Genomic DNA, 7,880 nt, shown 5'->3' on the forward strand with positions numbered 1-7,880 from the left:
GCCCATCAGAAAGTGCTAAGCATGTCCCTCTCCCCACAGCTGGACAGAATCACTCACGACAACAGGAAACCACAGCGTGTCCAGCCGGGTCTCTCGCAGGCTCCACGAGAGACTGAGCCCGGAGCCTCAGCCACCCCTCGGAAGCTGATCTCATTCCCACCACTGGTCTCAGTTTTCTTCCAGATTTAATCCTGAAGGACGATGACTGTACCAAAATGCTGGTCGCTGTGACCCTACAGGAGTTTGGGGCTGTCAGCACAGGAGTGGCAGCAGCCCCGGTGGGACACAGAGAAGGGAAGGTGAACAGCAGGGCTGGGCGCAGGCCGCCCCTTTCGGCTGCTGCAGCTTCTCCTGGTCAGAAGCATCTCGGCGGAGACGCCCCACGTACCCGCCATGGCTGCCTCTCCTGGGAACCGAACACGTGAGACTCGGTGGCCAGTGACCTTTCAGACCCTCTGCAGCCATGAGCAACCTTTACCTCAGCTGATAACTGTTCATCTGATGGGACTAAACTTCTGACAGCTACACTCACTCAGACTTTATGGGCCTGGCGAACTCTTAACCCCTGATGACAGCTGCTTATTTTTGCCTTTTACCTGTTTCACCCTAACACGCCTCGTGTTGTTTAAGCCTGTTCCTGGCTCCACGCTGTGAATCCTTTCACACACCGCAGCAGCCCCATAACCCCCCTTCTAAGTTAAATAACAACAGGTGGTGAGTGGAGGGTGTGGTGTGGAAATAGACCATAACCCTGTATATAAATTTTTTATTATTTATTTTTTCCCTCCAGGGTTATTGCTGGGCTCAGTGCCTGCCCCATGAATCAATCCACTGCTCCTGGAGACCATTATTTCCATTTTATTGGATGGGACAGAGAGAGATTGAGAGAGGAGGGGGAGATAGAGAGGGAGATTGACAGGGGGACACCTGCAGACCTGCTTCACTGCTTGTGAAGATTCCCCCTGCTGGCGGGGAGCCAGGGCTTGAACTAGGATCCTGTGCGTGTCCTTGTGTTTTGTACTGTGTGTGCTTAACCCAGTGTGCTACTGCCTGGCCCCTGAGCCCTGTCATCTTACGATCTTGGGACTCCCCACCAAATCACACATGCCCTCAGAAAAGCTTACATTGGTGGTCTCTAAGCCTTGGATTCTTAGGGAAAGATATTTGGGACATCGATGACTCTCTCTCTCTCTCTTTAATAGAAATAGATATCGAGAAGGGAGGAGGACAGAGAGAGGAGAAAGAGACACGGGTAGCACTGTTTTACCACTAGTGAAGCTTGCAAGGACTTGAGCCCTGCTCCCTTCATGTGGTAATGTGCGCTCTCCCAGATATGCACCGCCCGGCCCCTATGTGGAAGGGCACGTGGCTGCAATCTGGAGGGCTCTTAATCACAGCCTGAGCACTGTCACCGGTTATTGCCGAGGATGCTGTCCACGCACAAGGACCCGGGTTCAAGCCCCTGCTCCCCACCTGCAGGGGGAAGCTTCCCATGTGGTGGTGCAGGGCTGCAGGTGTCTCTCTGTCTCTCTCTCCCTCTCTCTCTCTCCCCCTCTCAATTTCCCTCTGTTCTAGCAATTAAAATAAATAAAGTTATTAGAAAATAAAGATTTAGGGGCCCCAGGTGGTGGCTCACCTGGCTGAGTGCACATGTTACAATGCGCAAGAATCCAGGTTCGTTCGAGCCCCCGGTCCCCACCTGCAGGAGGAAAAGCTTTGTGAGAGGTGAAGCAGGGATGCAGGTGTCTCTCTGTGTCCACTTTTTTTCCTCTCCATCTCTGGCTGTCTCTAGCAAATAAATAAATAAATAAATAAATAAATAAATAAATAAATATGTATGTATGTACAAAATTTAATAAAAAGAGTTCAGAGTTTTAAAAGAAAGAAAGGGGGAGTCGGGCCGTAGTGCAGCAGGTTAAGTGCACGTGGTGCAAAGCACAAGGACCGGCATAAGGATCCCGGTTCGAGCCTCCGGCTCCCCACCTGCAGGGGAGTCGCTTCACAGGCAGTGAAGCAGGTCTGCAGGTGTCTGTCTTTCTCTCCCCCTCTCTGTCTTCCCCTCCTCTCTCCATTTCTCTCTGTCATGTCCAACAATGACAACAATGATAACTACAACAGTAAAACGACAAGGGCAACAAAAGGGAATCAATAAATAAAATAAATACAAAAAAAAAGACAAAATTTAACATGCCAATCTGCCTGAGCAGTTTTTAGACCCAAAGTCTGCCACCTGGTGGCACAGAAGATAAATGCACACAGCCGAGGGCTCGCTTGTCAGGAGGGAGGGTCAGGCCACTGGTGTCCGGCACTGGCAGAGACGCCGCAGCTCTTGGTGTCCTTTGGTTCCTCCCTGATTCCTCCTCGGACATGTCAGGGCCTCCCCTCCTCCACACTGGCCACTGTTTCCTGGGGACGGGCCGCCCCACACCGGGTCTGCACCCCGCCCCCGTCACAGCACGCTCTCAGGAGACACCCCGGCCGAGACCCCTCTGAGGTCAGAGCTGTGCTCAGTCATGGGTGGCCATAGTGGGGACCCTGATCTCCCTGTGCCTGGAAGCAGGACAAGGGACAGGGACTAGCCTGGGCTCCAGAGCCGTGCTCTCACCTTACCCGGAGAGCCCTGCTCCACCAGAGAGAGTCTTATCTGCACGTCTGTCCGTGAGGGTGTGTCCACTGGCCTCTGACGGGAAGCCTGTCCAACTGGAGCCTGGCCTCCTTCCATACTGGCCACCACACTGAGGCTCTCTCTGTCTCCCTCTCTCTCCTTTTCTCTCTCTCTCTTCACATCTCTAACTCTCTTCTCCAAGACAGCCCTGGCTCCCATTCTGTTAGTAAACTTGCTTATTTTTTTTTTAACAGAGAGAAACTGAGAGGGCAGGAGGAGATTGAGGGAGAGAAAGAGAGAGACACCTGCAGCCCTGCTCCACCACTCATGAAGCTCTCCCCCTGAAGGTGGGGACCGGGGGCTCAAACCTTGATCCTTGTGCACTGTAATGTGTGCACTCAACCCACTGTGCCACAGCCTGGCCCCTGATTTGTTTATTCTTTTTTTTGTTTTTCTTTTTAATTTATTTATTTCCTTTTGTTGCCCTGTTGTTTTCATTGCTGTAGTTTTATTATTGTTGTTGTTGTCGCTCGTTGTTGGATAGGACAGAGAGACATGGAGAGAGGAGGGGAAGACAGAGAGGGGGAGAGAAAGACAGACACCTGCAGACCTGCTTCACCGCCTGTGAAGCGACCCCCCCACCTGCAGGAGGGGAGCTGGGGGCTCGAACCGGGATCCTTACCCTGGTCCTTGCACTTTGTGCCACATGTGCTTAACCCGCTGCACTACTGCCTGACTCCCCCTGTCTGTTTATTCTGTCAGACCTTCCACAAGTCAAGTCGACCCCTGTCACCTGTCATTGCCCAGACTCAGACCCGCTACCACTCTCCCACCTCAGCCTCTGTCCTCACGGCCCTCCCTCCTCTCCCCTCCTCTGCTACCCTTCTGTCTTGGCTGCAACATGGCCTTGAGCAAGACTTGCTGATGGAGCCCAGAGACAGTTCACCGGGCAGGCCACCAGCCCTGCGGCACACACAGCCCTGGCCCCACGTGGGGGTCCCCCATGACTTGAGGAAGCTCCAGGGCTGTGAAGTCTCTCCTCCTCCTGCTGTCTCTCTCTGTTCACTTGCCACCCAGAGAGTGGTGAGGTCCTGTGTCACACAGGCTGGCATGGGGGAGAGAAAGGAACGTCAACAAGCATTCAGAGTTCTGCCTCAGGGCATTCTGGGGCCTCGGCCTACTCACTCTGAGGCAGAGAAAGTCACTGGGCTGCCGGGGTCTGGAGGGGGGGGGTGGGGGATGAGAGGCAGAGCACAGAGAGTGCTCAGGGCCACAGAGGAGAGCTGCGTGACACCTTCACGTGAAAGCACGCCACATGCTCCTGTCCAGACCCAGGAGTGACAGTGAAGTGACACATCAGAATAATTGAGAACATTTGTACCAGGTTTTCAGCACACCTATGAATTCCAAACTTAATCCCCTCCATCTTCTGGCGTTCATGTGGCCCTGACAGCTTCAAGCCTTTGATCACCTCTGCCCATCTCCTGGTCCTGGCGAATCATTAGCCAGCCTTGCTTTGTGGACTGTTTACTATAAAAAAGAAACTTGGTGGGGGGATGGTAGCACAGCGGGTTAAGCGCACGTGGCACGAAGCATAAGGACTGGCATAAGGATCCTGGTTCAAGCCCCCGGCTTCCCTCCTGCAGGTGGGGGGGTCACTTCACAGGCGGTGAAGCAGGTCTGCAGGTGTCTGTCTTTCTCTCCCCTTTTCTGTCTTCCCCTCCTCTCTCCATTTCTCTCTGTCTTGTCCAACAATAACAACAATGGCAATAATAACAATAACAACATGGGCAACAAAAAATGGGGGAAATGCCCTTCAGGAGCAGTGGATTTGTGGTACAGGCGCTGAGCCCCAGTGATAACCCTGGAGGCAGAAGAAGAAGGGGGAAGAGGAGGAGGAGGAGAAATTCTGCTGAGACTGAAGGCCCAGAACTTCCATAGGCTATTTTGCTGCACCCCAGGTGCCTGGCTTTTGTTCAGATTTCCTGTTTACAGGGGTGACCCCACAAACGACAATCGCATCTGGGCTTCTGGCAGCGTGTGGGTGAGGGGAGCCGAGCCCGCCATCAACTTGACAGTAAGCCCAAAACTAGTCACAAAACTCTTAGGGCACCAGAGATAAGGTGTCACCATCATGTCTTCAAGGCTGCCTGGGGCCCTCGGGTCTCACCGCCGGCCCCTGGAGTCACACACTGCTGGTGCTGGGGGGTTTCTCTGGAGCAGCACCCCTGACTGCCCTTGAGAAAGCTGGACTCAAGCCTAACAGCTTGAGTTAACACCTCCCTGTGTCCTGGCTCCTTCTGCACAGCCCCCGTTGCTGGCTGTACCGACACTGAGTCTGCTGAGTGACAAGGGCTGTCCCCACTCCCTTGCCCAGGGATGCAGGGTGGCAAGTGCCTGGGTGTGCGAGGCAACGCTGAGCTGTGCTTCCGTGGGGCCTGGCGTGTTGCTGAGCAGAGGCACCTCCCAGGAGAAGGCCCAGCTGCTCTTTGTAGGGAGCTTCACTCTCCAGCCCTGCCTGCAAGTGGGTTTCCCTCTGCCTGTGGCCGGCCTCGGACCCGGGAGGCCCCTCAGGCTGCATGTCTGCGCTAGTCCTATGAGGGGAGGAGGGCATCCCTAGCTGGGGCCGCTCCCCAGTTCCCTCCCCTGGGGTCTAGGTGGGGGGGGGAGTCACAAGAGAGGCAGTCATGCTTCATGGAGGAGGTGAGAGCTGATGGGGAGAAAGTGAGGACAGAGAAGGGGAAGAAAGTACAAGCCGTGTGGGTGTGGAGGAGAGAGAGAGAGAGAGAGGAGGGAGGGAGGGAGAAAGACTCAGAGACCCCAGCCCCCTGGTCTCCCAGCTCTCTGGTCTCTTCTGGGGAAGGCAGGACCCTCAGGGAATGGAGGGGGAAAGAGAGAGGGGGAGAGAGAGAGAGAGACCAGCCCTGCTCCCCCAGCTCTCTGGTCCCTTCTGGGGAAGGCAGAACCCTCAGGGGATGGAGAGAGAGAGAGAGACCCCAGCCCCTGGTCCCCCAGCTCTCTGGTCCCTTCTGGGGAAGGCAGGACCCTCAGGGATGAGCTCCAGCCTCTGTCTCCAGGGTCCCCTCTGCCTCCATCTGCAGGTTGTGGCCTTTGCAGTCAGGGAGGGAGGGAGCCGGGGCAGAACGTGCAGACACACTGGGCTTCTGGGCCTGACCTGGCTGCTGCAGGGGGAGGGGCTGCAGGAGACAGGGAGTGCAGGGGGCAGGGGCAAGGAGAGAGTGCAGGGTGCAGGGGGGTGGATGCTGTTCCCCTCAAGCTATTCCCCAAACAGCCCCACCTGTCACAGAAGCTGGGTGGGGTACCCAGCCTCACAGGTCCTGTCAGGAGCGGCATGTGGCTGTCTGCATCCCGGGGCTTAGAGTGTGTCCCCAAGGAGCAGAAGGGACGCTGGAGCTCGGCCTCAAAGACCAGCGTCTGCCTGCCTCAGCCCCCTCCCTCCATCCTCCTGGATATTTTTAAAGAAAGTTGTTTGACCTCGCCACAGGCTGCAGTGTGAGCTGGTCTGAAATGCTGTCCTCCTTTCTGCTGGTGTATCTCTGTCTGGAAGGAGGGGAAATAAAAGAAAGAAAAAAGGAAAGGAAAGGAGGTGACTGGGTGGGTAGCTCAGCAGGTTAAGTGCACATGGTGTGAAGCACAAGGCCCGGCATAAGGATCCTGGTTCAAGACCCCGGCTCCCCAACTGCAAGGGGGTTGCTTCACAGGTGGTGAAGCAGGTCTGCAGGTGTCTGTCTTTCCCTCCTTTCTAAATTTCTCTCTGTCCTATCCAACAATAGCAATCATGGCAATAATAATAATAACAACAAGGGCAACAAAATGGGAAAAATGACCTCCAGGAGCAGTGGATTTGTAGTGCAGGCACTGAACCCCACTGATAACCCTGGAGGAAAAGAAAGAAAGAAAGAGAGAGAGAGAGAGAGAGAGAGAAAGACAAGAAGAGAAAAGAAGGAAAGAAAGAGAAAAGGAAGACAGAGCCCTGGTGCTATGGGACCAGGAAGTGGAGCTGCTCTCACATGGCAGAGCAGGTCAGGTGAGGGAGAGGCCACCCTGTTTCCAGTGAGAGATGCAAAACCTTTCCCTGCAGGACCTTTCCTGCGGGAGCAGACACTGGCTGGCCATCCAGACAATGGGCTCTGGCCACAAGTCCCTCGCGGGCCCAGCCGGGCAGCTGCTGTCCACACCTGCTGCAGGGAGCCACGGCCGTCCTCTGGGGAGGAGGTTGGCTCCCAGTCCTGAGGAGAGGCCCAGGCTGCCCTGAAGTGGGCCTGCCTCCTGCCTCCTGCCTCCCACTTTCCACCTTAGACCCAGTCTCCCGGCTGTGGGTCGAGCCCCAGTGCCTCACGATCGCACTGTCAGAACCGGTGACATGGACCTGGGGAGATGCCATGATGTTTCTTTTTTTTTTTTTTTTTCCTCCAGGGTTATTGCTGGGCTTGGTGCCTGCACCATGAATCCACCACTCCTGGAGGCCATCTTTGCCCCCCTTTGTTGCCCTAGTTGTTGTAGCTTCGCTGTGGTCACTATTATTACCATTGTTGATGTTGTTTGTTGTTGAATAGGACAGAGAGAAATGGAGAGAGGAGGGGAAGACAGAGAGGGGGAGAGAAAGATAGACACCTGCAGACCTGCTTCACCGCCTGTGATGTGAACCCCCTGCAGGTGGGGAGCCGGGGGTCGAACCGGGATCCTTACTCCGGTCCTTGCACCCTGCGCCACATGCGCTTAACCCACTGTGCCACCGCCAGACCCCCCATTAAGTTTCTTATTTACTTATTTATCTACTTGTTTATTTCTTTACTTTTTTTTTTTTTTTTGCCTCCAGGCTTATTGCTGGAGCTCGGTGCCTGCACTATGAATCCACTGCTCCTGTGGTCATTTTTTTCCCATTTTATTGGATAGGACAGAGAGAAACCAGAGAGGAGGGGGAGGCAGAGAGGGAGAGAGACAGAGAGAGAGATCTGCAGACCTGTTTCACCACTTGTGAAGCTTCTCTCCGAAGGTGGGGAGCCAGGGCTCGAACTCAGATCCTTGAGCTTTGTACTATGAGCACTTAGCCTGGTCCCCTACAGCACAATGTCTATGCAGAAGGACTCACATATGAGGCACCAGATGTCCCAGGTTCAACCTCCAACATCACCATAAACCAGAGCTGAGTAGTACTCTGCTAAAATAATAACAATGATAATAATAATATGGATTCTGCTCACTTGGCATGTGCCCTATCTCTGTGAGCTATTTCTCCATACCTGACATTAGT

This window comes from Erinaceus europaeus, chromosome 6 (genome assembly GCF_950295315.1).
Source record: "Erinaceus europaeus chromosome 6, mEriEur2.1, whole genome shotgun sequence".
In the NCBI taxonomy this organism is placed as follows: Eukaryota; Metazoa; Chordata; class Mammalia; order Eulipotyphla; family Erinaceidae; genus Erinaceus; species Erinaceus europaeus.